This window comes from Lolium rigidum, chromosome 1 (genome assembly GCF_022539505.1).
Source record: "Lolium rigidum isolate FL_2022 chromosome 1, APGP_CSIRO_Lrig_0.1, whole genome shotgun sequence".
NCBI lineage: Eukaryota > Viridiplantae > Streptophyta > Magnoliopsida > Poales > Poaceae > Lolium > Lolium rigidum.
The window spans coordinates 18,208,836-18,227,605 of NC_061508.1; the positions used below are offsets into that span (position 1 = coordinate 18,208,836).

The following is an 18,770-nucleotide window of genomic DNA, read 5'->3' on the forward strand; positions in this document are numbered from 1 at the left end:
CACGGCCCTCTCCGCGTCGGAGGCGGACGAGGGGGCCATCCCGGAGAGGCTGTCGAGGTCGAAGAGCCTGTCTAGGAGGACCTGGGCATTGGAGCCGACGACGGTGAGCGCGTAGATGCCGATGACGCGGTAGGCGGCCTTGCGCTCCTTGGCTGACCCGCCGTTGCCGAGGAGAGAGAAGCAGCGGTCCAGGGCCTGCTCGTACCGGTGGTCGGCGACCTCGTCGGCTCGTGATGACCCACAAGTATAGGGGGTGTATCGTAGTACTTTCGATAAATAAGAGTGTCGAACCCAACGAGGAGAAGAAGGTGTTGACAAGTAGTTTCGATGAAGGATTCACTGTAAGAGAGTGGATTTGGTGACCGCATGTATAAGTGAGCAGCATTCATTACCGTCCGATTTGCTTTTAGATTCTTGCTGCGCGCGGAGATGCTCACGGCGACAACACGGCGTCTATCAACTTTTCTGACCGCCGGTTTTTGCGCTGTTCTCGCTAGTTGACAGAAGCATCAACAACAGATTCGGCATTTCAACATAGCACTCTGCTTTGCACTCATTAACACCCAACACAGTCGTCCAGTATACATATTAAACAATTAATTAGCCCAGATATCCAGCCATTAGCCAAAACAGTAGTTCTTCCCAGCCACGGACGGCGCTGCGCCAGTTGCATCGCTGTCCCAACGCAACCGGGAATCCAGATGGACGACCCAATCGCGTCAATGGAGCTAGGGGCGGCCATGGCGGGCCTGCAGAGATCTTCCATCCGAAATTTTTTCTTCCACGAACTTCTGATCCGAAAAAGCAAGTAGAGGCAGAGTGAATAAAAAAAGGAACTAGCCTCTTTTTACACCTCCAAGAAATAAAGAACATACATAGGTTAATCTGAAGGAAATTACCTGAAGAAGAGCAATTGGAGTCTTCCGAGCCTTGGGCCGCTCCACCGCGAGCCTTATTTCACGAGCGGAATTCAGTCGTGGCCATGATTTTCCAATTCTTCAGCTGTGTAGTGCCTCACGCGGAATTGATGCCATCGAGGCCTCGACCATCTCTAGCACGAGCGGAATCTGGCAGGCCTGCTGCTGGAATTAGAGAGCAGCGTGCCAAATAGAGAGAAATTAGTCAACTAGAGTTCGGGGGATAATGGCGGCGCTCCAGATCGAGCCGGCCGGAGTCGGAGCAGAGCGGCCGCATCTCCCAACGCCACGCCCCTATCTCGCCGGCCCAATCGAGTCAAGGTCGCTCGATCCGATGCAGGCGCTAGGAGATGGTCGAGGGAGCGGCCGGATCCATGCCTCTCTCTCCTGGGACCGTCCTGCGACGCCGCCCCTGTGGCCTTGTCTTGGCCCGACGAAATCAACAGCTAGCACGGCCCAGACGATACCCGCGACGGCGGCTGCTCGCGGGGAAGCTAATTAATAAGGAGTACAAACCAATCTATGAAAGAATCGTTACAGAAATTAGCAAGTTTTTGGGAACAACCCGGAGCAATTTCCTGCCGCTGGCACGCACTCGACCTCCATCGGAGAAGATGGCCGCGCTCGACGCGCCCGGAATCGGCAGAAAACAGCCACGATTTGTTCGGCTCATGGCATCTTGTATAAATTCGCGACCCCCACCTCGTTCCTCTGTGTGCCCGGCATTACGCTCAGCCGGCGAGGCGCCGTCCGCGCGTGTGGGGACCAGCAAATCACGGAGCCTGACTTGGACGTGCTTCCACGATGCAGACATGGCGTCCATCTCCAGCGCTAGAGATCCGATCGAGAAGGCCACGGTTCCCTCGACGATGCTCCAGAGCTCGCTGGGGCGGCTATGGGCTGCGACGGTCGATCGGGATGGGGAGGATCAGAGCAGATGGAGGGGAGGAGTGTGTGGGTGGGGGACCTGTTCACAGAGACAGTGTCGTGGTCAGACATGAGCGGACAAGGCCAACCTGTTATTAAACGTCGGTTAGACACGTGTTGGATAGCAACCGCGTGCTCACGTATACACCCGGTTACTAGGCTTCTTTTGTTCACTGTAAATACTCACAGACAAGTATTCAGGGGGTTTTGATATTGCAGATAAATAAAGTACAAGTAAATAAAATGCGAGAGAAATAATTGCAGCGAGTGGCCCAATCCTTTTTAGCACAAAGGACAAGCTGGTTTGTTTACTTATAATGACCAAGCGTTCTTGAGGACACACGGGGATTTTAGTCTAGTACTTTCGCTTCATGTGGCTAAATAATATTCATTGTTTTGATAAGTGTTGTGTGGGTGAACCTATGCTAATGCACCGCCCTTCCTAGGACTAATACATACTTGTGATTATACCCCTTGCAAGCATCCGCAACTACAAGAAAGTAGTTAAGATAAATCTAACCACAGCCTTAAACTCTGAGATCCTGCGATCCCTCTTGCATCGATATACTAACGGGGGCTTAGGTTTCGTCACTCCGGCAACCCCGCAATTAGCAACCGAATACAAGATGCACTCCCCTAGGCCCATAAATGGTGAAGTGTCGTGTAGTCGACGTTCACACGACACCACTAGAAGAATGACACCACAACTTAAATATCATAACATTGAATATTACTCAACCATAATTCACTACTAGCATTTAGACTTCACCCATGTCCTCAAGAACTAAACGAACTACTCACGAGACATCATATGGAATACAATCAGAGGTGATATGATGATGAATAACAATCTGAACATAAACCTTGGTTCAATGGTTTCACTCAATAGCATCTATAACAAGTAGAGAATAATGCCGGGAGAGTTTCCCCTATCATACAATCAAGATTTAACCCGAATTGTTACAGCGGTGACGAGGTGCAGCGGTGGTGATGACGGTGTAGATGGTGGAGATGATGATGATGATGATGGAGATGATATCCCGCTCGATGACGATGGCGATGGCGTCGATTTCCCCCTCCGGGAGGGAATTTCCCCGGCGGATTCCTGCCCGCCGGAGAGCTCTTTTCTCTCTGGTGTTCTCCGCCCCGCAGAGGCGGCTGTAACCCTTCGTGAGGTCCTCTCTGTGGCTTAGGTTTTCGGGACGAAGGAGTGGGCGAAGAAAAGGAGGCGAAAGAGGCTGTGGGCCGCGCCGCCCTAGGGTCTGGGCCCACCTTGGCTCCTCTCTGCTCCCCCTTCTGGCTCCCTCCGTCATCTGGAAAAATAGGATTTTACGTGAAATTTCCTCCCACAGTTGATCTTCCGAAATATTGCGTTCGACGGTGCTTTTTCCAGCAGAATCCCGGCTCCGGTGCTTGATCCTCCAATAATGATGAAACATGCAAAATAGATGAAATAACATAAGTATTGTGTCCCAATATGAAATATATCAATGAATAACAAAGCAAATTATGATACAAAATAGCGATGCAAATTGGACGTATCAACTCCCCCCAAGTTTAGACCTCGCTTGTCCCCAAGCGAAACTGAGCTCGATAAACAAGACCACATGTTTATGGAGTGAAGAGTCGATAAATAAAATACGGACAAGAAGCATCATATTCATTCACACAAGACGTTCTAGTAAACAACTTCCTCATATAACTCCTCTTGAAATAGGTAAAGAGAAATCACAAGTAAAGGTGCATAAGAAATCATAGTTGGTGATGGCAAACTTTGTTCTTGGTCAGAGAAATACTAACGGATTGTACTTCTAAGCAAAGCTTTCATATTAGAATTTTATAGCTGAGCTTTCATATTCAAGCATGACAATCTCCTCATAATCATTGATAACTTCGAATTCATATTCATTCAGATAAAATTGGTACTAAACAAAAAAGTATAAAAGACATGATTAACTGAATCATAGCATAAATGATTGGTTCACAACAACTCAATTGCTTGCTTGAGATAGAGAGAAATAGGTTTATTGACTCAACATAAAAGTAAAAGACAGGCCCTTCGCAGAGGGAAGCAGGGATTAAATCATGTGCTAGAGCTTTTCAAGTTTTGAAATCATATAAAGAGCATAAAAGTAAGATTTTGAGCGGTGTTTGTTGTTGTCAACGAATGGTAGCGGGCACTCTAACCCCCTTGCCAAACGAACCTTCCAAGAGCGGCTCCCATGAGGGACGGCATCTCTACCAAGCAAGGTAGATCATCCCCCTTCTCTTTTGTTTACACATGTATTTTAGTTTTATTAAGGATGACACTCCCCCAACCTTGGCTTTCTCAATCCATGGCTAACCGAATCCTCGGGTGCCTTCCAACATTCACATACCATGGAGGAGTGTCTATTGCAAAATTAAGTTGCTTACTGATAAATCAGAGCAAAACATGTGAAGAGAATTATTAATGAAAGTTATTAATTGGGGCTGGGAACCCCGTTGCCAGCTCTTATTTCAAATTATTGGATAAGAGGATGTGCCGCTAGTCCATTGGTGAAAGTCCGCCCAACAAGATTGAAAGATAAAACACCACATACTTCCTCATGAGCTATAAAACATTGACACAAATAAGGAGTAGTAGTTTGAATAATTTAAAGGTAGCACATGAAGTATTTACTTGGAATGGCAGAAAATACCATGTAGTAGGTAGATATCGTGGACACAAATGGCATAGGTTTGGTCTAAGGTTATGGATGTATGAGAAGCATTCCCTCTCGATACAGGTCTTTGGCTAGCAAGGTTTGATAGCAAGCATAAAGGTTGAGGGAAACAAACAAATATACATATGATAGAAACAATCATGCATCTTTCTCATAAGCACAAGCAATTTTAACTTTAGAATACTAAGCATAGAGATAATAGAGTAATATATCTAAGTGTATTTCTCTCTTCTATTAAACATCAAGATGTTGTTGCTATTGACCAATGCTAAGTTTGCCAAAACCAAATAGATTTACTTGATGCTCCCAAAGTGATATCAATACTCATGTCAAGAGTAATCATATAATGGAGATTGCAAACTAAAATAAAGTGTGCAAAAAGTAAATGATAAAACTTCTCATTAATATTCCATAACGATAACTCACACCAACGGATACATAGATAACTAACTAAGAGAGATACTTCCACATTGCATACTATTCCATATGATAACTTCCCTACTCATGATATGACACTACTTGATAGTAAAAGATAAAGGTAATGATGATGTGATACCGCGGCACTCCCCCAAGCTTGGAACAAACCAAGGGGATGCCAATACCGATGATGAATTACTCCTTCGGTGATGATGGTGAATCTTTGTCGTCATCAGACTTCCATGGAAGAGGCCCTCCATCAACAAAAGACATCTTGGTCTCCGGAAACCCGAAACTAGCAAGCATGACTTATGCGCTTAAACCTGTTTTCATACTCACAGTTTTGATTATGAACATCATAGAGTTGAGCTTGGAGTTTGTTGGTGGTGTCGTGAAGTGAGAAGATATCGTCCCACAACTTTGCAGTCACCTTCTTGTGCCCATCAATGAGTTCAGACACAATCTTGTGAAAGATATCCACTTCACGCTCAGCCATCTTCTTGTAGTTGAAAACCTCTTATTCCAGTTTCTCCATCCTGTCTTCCAAACTCCCTTCTCCTTTAGGACCCTGGACATCCTTGATCTGCAACTCTCCATCCACGAGCAGCAACTCTTTGGGGTGCATCTTTAGCTCGTTCATGTAAGGGTTGACGACGTCCTCAAAGAAGCTGTCCTTCTGAGTTCCCGACGAGGACATGGTGGATCTAGATCCAAAGCAGATCCTGGCAGAAAACAGCTCGAAACAGAACACGACGAGAAAACGATATTACGGACCTCCAGGGATCCGGGGGATTATATAGCAAAAAATTTCACGACAAAAGGAAAGTACCAGATCAAACCAGAGTCGGAAAGGGGCAACGAGGCGGCCAGACCATAGGTCGGCGCGGGCTCGGTCAGCCGCGCCGGCCTATGGTGGCACGCCCTCGTGCGTCCTTTCCACTCCGTTTCGAACTCATAATTTTTCATATTTCCTAAAAACAGCAGAAATAATGTTCCGAAAGGTAAACGCGGACTTTTTATTACCTCGTATCGTTACCTATTCAAAGTCCAGCTTCGGCGGACTCGTCAATTTGTCCTTTGATGAAAGCCTCCGGTGTTTCCACTTGAATAATATCAACATCAACATTATAAGAATCACCCGAGATATAATGCTTGAGTCTTTGTCCATTCACCACTTGTGTGGCATTGCCTTGGAGAGAGCTGATTTTAATTGCTCCCGAACGATACACCTCCTCAACAACATATGGTCCTTCCCACTTCGAGAGTAATTTCCCCGCAAAGAATCCGAGACGAGACCGATACAATAGGACTTTATCCCCAATATTAAACTCTCTTTTGATAATCCTTCTATCATGCCATTTCTTAACTTTTTCTTTAAAGAGTTTAGCATTTTCATAAGCTTCACTTCTCCATTCATCTAGAGAACTTAATTGCAGCAATCTTTTATTACCGGCTAATTTAGTATCTTTATTTAGTTCTCTAACAACCCAATAAGCTTTGTGCTCTAGTTCTAAAGGTAAATGACAAGCTTTTCCATAAACCATTTTATAAGGTGACATTCCCATAGGATTTTTATAAGCAGTTCTATAAGCCCATAGTGCTTCTTTCAATTTGCTAGCCCAATTCTTTCTAGATTTATTAACGGTCTTACCCAAGATAGCTTTAATCTCTCTATTTGATAATTCTACTTGACCACTAGTTTGAGGGTGATAAGCGGAAGCAATTCTATGATTAATACCATACTTAGCAAGAGTTTTTCTAAAACCTCCATGAATAAAATGAGAACCTCCATCAGTCATAATATATCTAGGTACTCCAAATCTAGGAAATATAACATCTACAAGCATTTTTATAGAGGTCTCACCATCAGCACTTTTTGTAGGTATAGCTTCTACCCATTTAGTAACATAATCAACAAGCGACAAGTATATGAGTGTTACCATCTGAAGAAGGGAAAGGACCCATGAAGTCGAATCCCCAACAATCGAATGGTTCAATAACAAGAGTATAATTCATAGGCATTTCATTGCGTCTAGATATATTACCAACTCTTTGACATTCATCACAAGATAAAATAAATTTCCTTGCATCTTTGAAAAGTGTTGGCCAATAAAAACCTGATTGTAGAACCTTTTGCGCGGTTCTATCTCCAGCGTGATGTCCTCCATAAACACTACCATGACATTTACTCAATATTTCCCGTTGTTCATATTCAGGAACACATCTTCGCATAATACCATCTACTCCTTCTTTATATAAGTGTGGGTCATCCCAAAAATAATGCCTCAAGTCATAAAAGAATTTCCTCCTTTGCTGAGCTGAAAAGGTTGGAGGCAAATACTTCGAAACAATAAAGTTAGCATAATCTGCATACCAAGGGCTCTCTCGCGAGCTCACCTTTATTACAGAATTGTTCATTTCGAAAACTATCATTAACAGGAACAAGATCATAAGCAATATTTTCCAATCTAGACAAATTATCAGCAACAGGATTATCAGCACCTTTCCTATCTATAATATGTAAATCAAATTCTTGCAAAGTAGTACCCATCTAATAAGCCTTGGCTTAGCATCTTTCTTGGTCATAAGGTATCTAATTGCAAGCATGATCAGTATGAATTGTAACTTTCGAATCAACAATATAGGGTCTAAACTTATCACAAGCAAAGACTACAGCCTAACAATTCCTTTTCAGCTTGTAGCATAATTTCTTTGAGCAAGCATCAAGAGTCTTACTAGCATAATGAATAACATTTAATTTTTTATCTACTCGCTGTCCAAGAACAGCGCCTACAAGAAAATCACTAGCATCACACATAATTTCAAAAGGCAAATTCCAATCAGGAGGTTCGACTACAGGAGCAAGTTGTTAAGGCTTTCTTTAGAGTTTCAAAAGCTTCCTTACAATCATCATCAAAAACAAAAGGTACATCTTTTTGAAGAAGATTAGTAAGAGGCTTTGAAATTTTAGAGAAATCTTTAATAAATCTCCTATAAAACCCAAAGCATGACCAAGAACACTACGAATACCTTTAACATCCCTCGGATAGGGCATCTTCTCAATTGCTTCAACTTTAGCTCTATCAACTTCAATACCTCTCTCGGAATTTTATGTCCCAATACAATTCCTTCATTAACCATAAAGTGGCATTTCTCCCAATTAAGAACAAGGTTAGTTTCTTCACATCTCTGCAACACTTTATCGAGGTTTCGCAAGCAATTATCAAAAGAATTCCCATAGACAGTAAAAATCATCCATGAACACCTCTACAATACTTTCGCAAAAACCATGAAAAATAGCAGTACATGCATCTTTGAAAAGTAGCAGGAGCATTACATAAACCAAAAGGCATACGCCTATAAGCATAAGTTCCATAAGGACAAGTGAACGTGGTTTTCTCTTGATCTTTAGCTTTAACAAGCAATTTGTGAAAACCCGTAATAACCATCAAGAAAGCAAAAATGAGTGTTTTTAGATAACCTTTCTAACATTTGATCAATAAAGGGTAAAGGGTAATGATCTTTCTTAGTAACTTTATTAACTTTTCGAAAATCAATGCACATTCTATAACCTACAACTATTCTTTGAGTAATAAGCTCATCATTATCATTAGGCACAACAGTCATTCCTCCTTTCTTAGGAACGCAATGCACAGGACTAACCCATCTACTATCAGCAATAGGATATATAATACCAGCTTCAAGAAGTTTTAATACCTCGTTCCTTACCACCTCTTTCATCTTCGGAATTAGACGACGTTGATGTTCAACAACAGGCTTTGCATCTTCTTCCATATTAATAGCATGTTGGCAAATAGAGGGAGAAATCCCTTTCAAATCATCAAGAGTATAGCCAATAGCTCCTCGGTGTTTCTTCAATATTTCCAATAACCTTTCTTCCTCAATCTCTGAAAGCTTAGAACTAATAATAACAGGATATATTTTCTTATCATCAATATGAGCATATTTAAGATTATCAAGTAAAGGCTTTAAATCAAAAACAGGATCTTCCTTTGGTGGCGGTGTTGTACCCAAATCTTCCACCGGTAAATCATGCTTGAGAATAGGTTGACGAAGAAAAATTTCCTCAAGCTCATCTCTTTCTTTCCTAAAAGCTTCACTTTCACTATTCTCCAAATGTTGCTGCAAAGGATTATTAGGAACAAGAACAATAGATGCACACTGCTCCATTTTAAAATCATTACTAGGCAAGTCAGCTTTTATAAGGGGTTTTGGTAAATTTAGAAAAGTTAAATTCATAAGGTTCACCAGCAAATCTAGTCAAAATTTTCTCTTTCTTACAATCTATAATAGCTCCACAAGTATTTAGAAAAGGTCTACCAAAAATGATAGGACAATGATCACTAGCAGCAGAACCAAGTACCAAAAAGTCAGCAGGATATTTAATCTTACCACATAGAACTTCCACATCTCGAACAATACCAATTGGAGAAATAGTTTCTCTATTAGCCAGATGAATAACCACATCAATATCTTCAAGTTCACAAGAACCAATTTCGTGCATAATCTCCGTGTAAAGCTCATAAGGTATAGCACTAACACTTGCACCAATATCACATAAACCATAATAGCAATGATCACCAATTCTAACAGATAGCATAGGAACACTAACTTGTTTGGGTTTATTAGGATGTGAAACAATATTAGAAGCATCTTCACAGTAAAATAATATGACCATCCTCCACATTTTCAGTCACAAGATCTTTAACTATTGCAACAAAGAGGTTCAATTTTAATTTGTTCTTCGAGTTCTTTGGGTTTCTTTTCACTTTTATTAACCGCACTAGATACGACAGAGTACTCCTTCATTTTAGCAGGGAAAGGAGTTTTTTCAATATAAGCTTCAGGAATAACATTATCAACAGTTTCAATCACTACACATTTGTTTACAGATGAATCAACTTTATCTTTATACGGTTCATGATACTTATCAAAATTCTTCTTAGGCAATTCATAATGAGAGGCAAAAGCTTTATAAAGATTTGCAACAACTTGGGAATCAAGACCATATGTAGCACTCATATTACGAAATTTATCAGTATCCATAAAAGCTTCAATGCATTTATAATCATAAATTATACCTCGATTCTCTATCTTTGTCGTTCTCCCATCCTTCAGTATTTTCTTGGATCCGATCAAGAAGGTCCCTTTTAAACTCTTCTTTCTTGCGTGTAAATGATCCGAACAAGAAGTATCCAAGCAAGGTCTTGTCTTGAAAAGAAAGTCTTGCATAGAAATTATCAATAATAACATTACCAGGAAGCTCATGAATGGGGCATTTGAGCATTAAAGACTTCAATCTCCCCCAAGCTTGGGCAATACTCTCTCCATCATGAGGCCGGAAATTATATATGCGGTTCCGATCTTTGTGAATTTCACTTGGAGGATAAAATTTGGAATAAAATAAAGGCACAATGTCCTCCCAATCAATAGAATCACCATTCTTCAAGCAATTTATACCAAGTGCGCCGTTTACCAGACAACGATATAGTGAATAGTTTCTTCCTAACATCATTCATAGAAATACCTGCACATTTGAATAACCCGCATAATTCATGCAAAAACAATAAATGATCACCAGGATGGACAGTTCCATCCCCTTCATAGCGGTTATCCATAACACGTTCAATAATTTTCATAGGTATTTTATATGGTACTACTTCCTCACCTGGCGCTTCATCCACTACCGTTGCAGTAGTAGTAGATTTCCCAAATAAAAATTGAAGAGAAGATCTCTCCATAATGATTTATAGCAACGAGAGCAGAAATAAAATCAGCACAAACAAGTAAAAGTTTTCCTTACCAATTCCACTTACCAATAGCGCTTCACTCCCCGGCAACGGCGCCATCAAAATAGTCTTGATGACCCACAAGTATAAGGGTGTATCGTAGTACTTTCGATAAATAAGAGTGTCGAACCCAACGAGGAGCAGAAGGTGTTGACAAGCAGCTTCGATGAAGGATTCACCGTAAATGCTCACGGACAAGTATTCGGGGGTTTTGATATTGCGGATAAATAAAGTACAAGTAAATAAAATGCGAGAGAAATAATTGCAGCGAGTGGCCCAATCCTTTTTAGCACAAAGGACAAGCTGGTTTGTTTACTTATAATGACCAAGCGTTCTTGAGGACACACGTGGATTTTAGTCTAGTACTTTCGCTTCATGTGGCTAAATAATCTTCATTGTTTTGATAAGTGTTGTGTGGGTGAACCTATGCTAATGCACCGCCCTTCCTAGGACTAATACATACTTGTGATTATACCCCTTGCAAGCATCCGCAACTACAAGAAAGTAATTAAGATAAATCTAACCACGACCTTTAAACTCGAGATCCCGCGATCCCTCTTGCATCGATATACTAACGGGGGCTTAGGTTTCGTCACTCCGGCAACCCCGCAATTAGCAACCGAATACAAGATGCACTCCCCTAGGCCCATAAATGGTGAAGTGTCGTGTAGTCGACGTTCACACGACACCACTAGAAGAATGACACCACAACTTAAATATCATAACATTGAATATTACTCAACCATAATTCACTACTAGCATTTAGACTTCACCCATGTCCTTGATACGTCCAAAACGTATCTACTTTCCCGAACACTTTTGCTATTGTTTTGCCTCTAATTTGTGTATTTTGGATACAACTAACACGGACTAACGCTGTTTTCGACAGAATCGCTCCAGTGTCTCGTTTTTGTGCGTAAATCCAACTTTCGGGAAAATCCTCGGAATTTATGCAGATGGCCCTATTTTACCAGAAAACTGACGGAGCCAGAAGGGGAAGAGAGGTGGAGGCCCGAGGGCCCCACACCACATGGCGGCGCGGCCCAGGGGGGCCCGCGCGGCCATGTGGTGTGGCCCCCTCGGCTGGCCTCCGACGCCCCCCTTCGGACTACTTATTGGTTTCGACCTGAAAACGCACGGAGAGAAGTCGAAGTCGCTAGAAACCCTCCAGAGAGCCGCCACATCGCGAAACTCCGTCGCGGGAGCCGAAGTCTCCGTTTCGGCACTCCGCCGGGACGGGGAATTGGAGGAGATCTTCACCGCCATCACCGCCAACGCCTCTCGATCGACCGGCCATGTTTCCCCCATCCATGTGTGAGTAATTCCCCCGCTGTAGGCTGAAGGGGATGGTAGGGATTGGATGAGATTGGTCATGTAATAGTCATAAGATTGTTAGGGCATAGTGCCTAGTATCCGTAGATGTCACTTTTATGATATTGTTGCAACTTGTTATGCTTAATGCTTGTCACTAGGGCCCGAGTGCCATGATCTCAGATCTGAACATGTTATTGATTCATGAAGATATTCGTTGTTTATGATCTTACCTGCAAGTTGTATACACATGTCGCTGTCCGGAACCAATGGCCCCGAAGTGACAGAAATCGGGACAACCGGAGGGAATGGCAGTGATGTGAGGATCACATATGTTCACGGAGTGTTAATGCTTTGCTCCGGTGCTCTATTAAAAGGAGTACCTTAATATCCAGTAGTTTCCCTAGAGGCCCGGCTGCCACCGGCTGGTAGGACAGAAGATGTTGTGCAAGTTTCTCATTGCGAGCACGTACGACTAAATATGGAACACATGCCTATTGATTGATTAGTACTCGGATACCGTTTTATTATTATCTGCAAATGCCCATGCTTTGATTGTTACATGAGTTTCTCTCATCCATGCAACGCCCGTTAAATCCGTCCCCGTGCCTACAGTATTTTAATCCTCGCTGTTTACTATAATCACTACTGCTGTCTTTATTTCACCGCTGCCGTTATTTCACTATTCCTACCGCCATAAAACTGTTATCGCTGATAAACTCTCGCGAGCAAGTCTCGTTTCCAGTGTGCAACTGAATTGACAACTCCGTCGTTAAGGCTTACAAGTATTCTTTGTCTCCCCTTGTGTCGAATCAATAAATTGGGTAATACTTCCCTCGAAGACTCGTTGCGATCCCCTATACTTGTGGGTCATCAAGACTATTTTCTCGGCGCCGTTGCCGGGAGCATAGCTTTATTTGGAAGTTCACTTGGATTGATATTGTTCGCTGCAAATTCTCCATCATGGGTAAACCTCGCGATACTAAGATCGCCATATTACCATCCACTACAAGAAAAGGTACAACTCTTAGTACCTCTGCCGCTCTTGATTCGCCATCTCGTGATAAGTAAACTTGTTTCACCACCACAAACTTCAAATGTTGGTACTTCGCTGAATCTGAAATTTCTTCTCATAATTATGATGATGCTTCTGCCGTGCTTGATAATGATGGTTCGTTAGGATCTTTTCTAGATGCTACAATTGCTAAGTCTAGACAAATTGAAAATACTGAAACTCCTAATGAAAATGCTGCTACACCTGTTAATTCACCCGAGTCCGTTGAATATTCTAGTGATGATCTTGATGAAGATTATGTAGAGCTTGACGATGATTTTATTGAAAAATGCAATGCTACTACCGATGCAAGAAAAATTAAAAAGTTGCTTGCGTAACATGCTCGTTAAATATAAACCATCTCCTGATCCTAAATTTGCCACATCTCCTATAAACATTAGGGATAAAGATTATGATTTTTCTCTTGATCTATCTCATATAGCTATTGTTGAGAAAACACCCTTTTGTGGTACTGAAAAAGAAAGTGCTGTTGAACACTTGACTCGAGTTATCTACTCTTAGTGGCGTGTTTTCCGATGATGTCAAGATGCGTACTTATTTTGTCGTTAAAATTTTTCCTTTCTCATTAAAGGATGATGCTAAAACTTGGTATAATAATTTGCCTCCCGGTTCTATTAAAAGTCCAATTGACTTGCGTGATGTTTTCTTTCGAAAATACTTTCCTCGCTAGTGCTCAACATGTCGCTTTGCGGAGAATTTATAATTTTGACCAGGAAGATGGAGAGAAATTGCCTCGAGGCTTGGGCGAGATTTTGCTCTCTTATTAGAGCTCAGCCTGACCATGATTTAGAAAAGCATGATTTACTTGATATATTTTATAGTGGACTAACTATTGAGTCTAGGGCATACCCGGATAGTTGTGCTCGGTTGTGTTTTCAGGAAAAGAACTCCGGACGACGCTCGAAGAATTATTGGCTAAAATAGGTCGGAATCATGATGATTGGTCTACACCTGAACCAACCCCGACACCGATAGTGAAGAAGAGGGGTATGATTAAATTGAATGATGAAGATATGAGGGAAGCCAAGAAGTCTCTTAAAGAGAAGGGTATTAAACCTGAAGATGTGAAGAATTTACCTCCTATAGAAGATTTATGTGAGACAATTCCCCCTTCATCCATGATTGAGGTACACTCTCTTCAACGCTTTACTAGGGAAGATATTCCGTATTCAAAACCTCCTGCTCAATGCTTAGATGAATTTGATAATTATATTGTTAAGCAAGAAAACTTTAATATGAGAGTAGAGAATCATTTAATGGAAAATTCTCGAGCTATTAGTGAATTGCATGGTATTGTGGAGAGAACCTCCAATGATGTTAAGATACTTGTTAAACATTTTCAAATGGTTCAAACTCAAATTGATCAACTTACTAAAGTGCAAAATGACTTGTTGGGAAATAATTCTAAAGAAAAACATGCTTATGAAGTAACAACTAGAGGTGGTGTTTCTACCCAGGATCCTCTATATCCCGAAGGGCATCCCAAAAGAGTTGAACAAGATTCTCAACTAATTAAAACTAGTGCTCCATCTAAGAAAAAGAAAAAGAAACATAAGAATGTTGTAGAATCCTCCGAACCCGTTAATGATCCTAATAGTATTTCTATTTCGATGCCGAAACCGAAAGTGGTAATGAACATGAGGAAGATAACGATAAGAATGATACTCCCGATAAAGAAGAAATTGAAAAAGAACCCGAAAAGCATGCTAAAAATAAAAAGTACACTAAAGAAGATTTTATTACCGAGAAACATGGTAATGAAAGAGAACCTTGGGTTCAAAAGCAAATGCCTTTTCCCGCTAAGAAACTAAAATCAAAGGAGGAGGAACATTATAATAAATTTTGTGATTGGATGAAACCTTTATTTTTGCAAATTCCTTTGACTGATGCTATTAAATTGCCTCCTTATTCAAAGTATATGAAAGATATTGTTACTAACAAAAGGAAAATCCCCAATGAGGAAATTTCCACTATGCTCGCTAATTACTCCTTCAATGGTAAGATTCCAAAGAAGCTTGGAGACCCAGTGTATACCGACTATTCCTTGTTCCATAAAGAATAATTATGTTAGAACTCGCTCTATGTGATTTGGGAGCAGGTGTGAGTGTGATGCCTTTTTCTCTTTATAAGAGACTTGATTTAGATAAATTGATACCAACTGATATATCTTTGCAAATGGCTGATAAATCTACTGCTATTCCTGTTGGTTTATGTGAAAATGTTCTCGTGCAAGTTACTCAGACATTGCTTGATATTAACCGATTTTGTTGTGTTGGAAATGCCTGAAGATGATAATATGTCCATTATTCTTGGAAGACCCTTTCTTAATACTGCAGGGGCTGTTATTGATTGCAATAAAGGTATGGTTACTTTCAATGTTGATGATAAGGAACACACCGTCTATTTTCCCAAGAGGATTGATAAAGTATGTGGAGTCAATACAATTTTTAATGTGAGAACTATCAAAGTGGGATCCATTGATTGTCCTATATATGAGCCTAAAGAAGAATATCAAACTCTTGTGATTGGATCCATATCAATTCAATATAAGGTAACATGATTGATTTGAGGTTTATTTCTTCTTATGTCATATAAAATTTATTTGGTAGCAAGACTTGATCAACCTTGTTAACAAGTATATTTTAATGCATAAGAGAGCTAAACAACATTTCTTTCTTTCTTTCTTTCTCCCTCCACTTATTTTACTTGCTGTAGCACTTTTGTTTTGCAATATGCTTTAGTCATTTAAGATTTTAGAAATCATTTTCCTGCGCAGTAATCATTAATTTAATACCCAGAAATGTGCATTTTTCGAAGTTCTCTAAAAATTACAAAAATTACACCGTTGGTCCTATTTTTCGACGAGGCATCCGGGAGCACCGGAGGATGACTCGTGGGGCACCGGGGGTGCCACACCATAGGCCGGCGCGGCCAGCAAGGGGGCCGCGCCACCTTGTGGTGTGGGCCACCCCTTGCCCCACTACATCATCTCTTCCTCCCAAGCATCTTCTCTCTCCCGAAAAAGCTCGTACCAAGTTTCTCTCACTCGTGTTTCTGCTCAAGAACTCGCGATTTTTCGATCTCCTTGCTCAGCCCAGATTTCTGTCCGAAATTTGGCACATTTACTCCTTGGTATGTGACTCCTTTGATTGTCCAATTAGAATTTCACTTGGTTGAGTATATCTTGAATATTTTGCTGCTGTAGATAACATGTTTAGTGAGCTTGCATGCTTGTTCTAAGTGGAAAAAATTAGTTTTGATGCATGTTTAGTACTCTAGCAAGTTCCTATAGTAGTTCCCTTCAATTACATACCTTGAAATCAAATTTTATAATGATTGTTGAAAAATTTCAGAAAATGGAAGGAAGTATGCACCAACTTAACCAAGAAGAGTTGGAGGTACAAGCAAGTCATGAGAGTTCATCGTGAAGAGGGAGTATACCCCTCTTATTACCCATGCACGGACTTTATGCGGAATGCAGGAATCCTGCAAGACGTTCAAACACTAATTTCCAATGCAGGATTGGGAGATTTTGCTATTGGTGAACCTCACCAATATGCTAAACTAACGGTGTCGGTTGTGCAGGATTTCGAATTTCACCGGTCTCAAACTGACCCCATGGTCCGGTATAAGATTTATAACAAAACTATCGACTTGCCTTTCAGTGATTTTTGTACAGCAATTAGAGTGCCGCGATGGGGATCCTGCGAGAAGATCAGGGGAACACCGCGGGAGCTTTCAAATCTTTATGCGAGGATTTGTAATGGGAGGAGCTTCTCCAATGATAGTGGTAAGATTAGTAGCATTCAACAGACTGACCATCCGCTACTTTGCCTATTTCATTACAAAGTGCGTTCTTGCGAGAAGGTCACGGAGGTAAGTTATCTGTCCAAGATTTGGCCTTCTTAGCTGCTGCTTTGCAACAAGATAGGACTTATAATTTGGGTGCTTTAATAGCTTGTAGACTTGCTACTAACCGTGAGAAAGGAGGAATTTGTGGAGGTCTTATTGCCTCTCGCTTATTAGCTATGCATGGTGTAGGACCTCACCATTTAGATATTCCGCTTTCTATAGAGAAACTTGATGTTGGCTCCATGATCAGACATGAATTTATTTCAGATGCATCTAATTTGAACAACCTGCATTATAGGATAACTTTATATAAGAAAAGTTGGAGTATAACTAAGAAAATTGAAAAATTAGTACGCTTGCCTGCACCTGCTTTGTTTAACCTTGATGCCAGGGACGGGTGGTCGATCACAGAAAATGAGCTAAACGCATACATAGAAAGGGAAAGCCGTCGTGCAAGGGAAAATGTGGAGGAGGCCGAGGAGCACCCCGACTCCTCATCCGATGCAGCGAGCTCCTCATATCAACATCATGGGCATGTGGAACCTCCACGATATTCTTTTGCGCAGGGGCCCTATTACCACTCCATGTATGATCCACCGGCGTGGAACTCCGACCCTCGTTGGGAATGAACTCCACTTAGGCCAAAAGCCTAACCTTGGGGGGAGGTATACCGGCATCACTCATTCTTTGCATATTATGGTTGCTGGTTACTTGTACATACTTGTTTAGTCTCTTAGAGTGGTTTTCTAATGAGAGGGAGATGATATTTGGGGAAGTGCTGTCCAAAAACAGATTCTGGGCTGTTACCAAAAAATTCGTGCGCACAGCCAGAACGTTATTTTGAGTTGCCAATTTTTGAGCATGTTCCCCAGGTTGTTATCTAACTTTCATTAGTTGAACACTTTTTGAGCTGAGCAATGGAAGATTTTTGTTAATTTCGATTTCTGTACTGCTGTCAGGATTTGGCAGATTTCTGTCATCCTGCTTTTTCTGTGTTTCTGTTAGTTTGCATTCTTTTGTTTTCGCTTTGTTTCTTTCCTAAAACACAAAAAGTCCAAAAATATTTCTGTTGTTTCTCTTCACCATTTGTTTATTTGGTTCTTTGCTCTTAGTTTATTTCGTTTGCTATCGTTGGTTTGCTATGAGAAAACCCAAAAAGATTTTGCTTTGTTTGCTTGTTTTCTTTCGCTCTTGTTTCTAATTCGAAAATACAAAAAATATTTGCTGTTCTTCTTTGGTTTGTAAAGTTCATCATGAGTTCAATGGTCTTCGGTGGCTGGAGCGTGGTTTTCATTTCATATTATCCAAGCTACACAAGTGAAAAGGCAATAATGACGATCTACGACAATCTGATTGTGGTGAGAGGCTGGTATGAACTCTATTTGCTTTCATTTTTGTACATATACTCATCCATATGAGCATGCTTAGTTGGTTCATGTGAGGTATATGTTATTTGAGAAAGTCTAGTAGTTCATGATCTCTCATGTTTAGTTCCAATTTATTAATATGAGTAGCATGTCGTGGATGTTTGCTTGCATTGTTTTATTCATAACTAAGTATGGCATTGTGGTATCCTCCTCTGAATAATTCATTTATATCGACTTGGCACATGCTCACGCATGCATATGACTCGAACAAAAAGTCAATTAAGCCTCGATGATTTATATTGCTTCGTAGTTCTTGTATCACTTTTATGCCTCCGTTAATTTATTTTGCCGCAAGCATGATTATGACGAGTCATCGCTCTCTTGATTTG

The 18,770-nt window shown here is 41.1% G+C and overlaps 1 long non-coding RNA gene across 1 annotated transcript; it reads right to left on the reverse strand.

Moving 5' to 3' along the window:
- Positions 1 to 527: 527 nt before the first annotated feature.
- Positions 528 to 1,263, reverse strand: LOC124668282. The gene is made up of 2 exons (XR_006991622.1): positions 900 to 1,263; positions 528 to 791 (listed from the first exon to the last, which is right to left on the reverse strand). It is a non-coding gene; the product is annotated as an uncharacterized LOC124668282 (long non-coding RNA).
- Between the last annotated feature and the right edge of the window lie 17,507 nt (positions 1,264 to 18,770).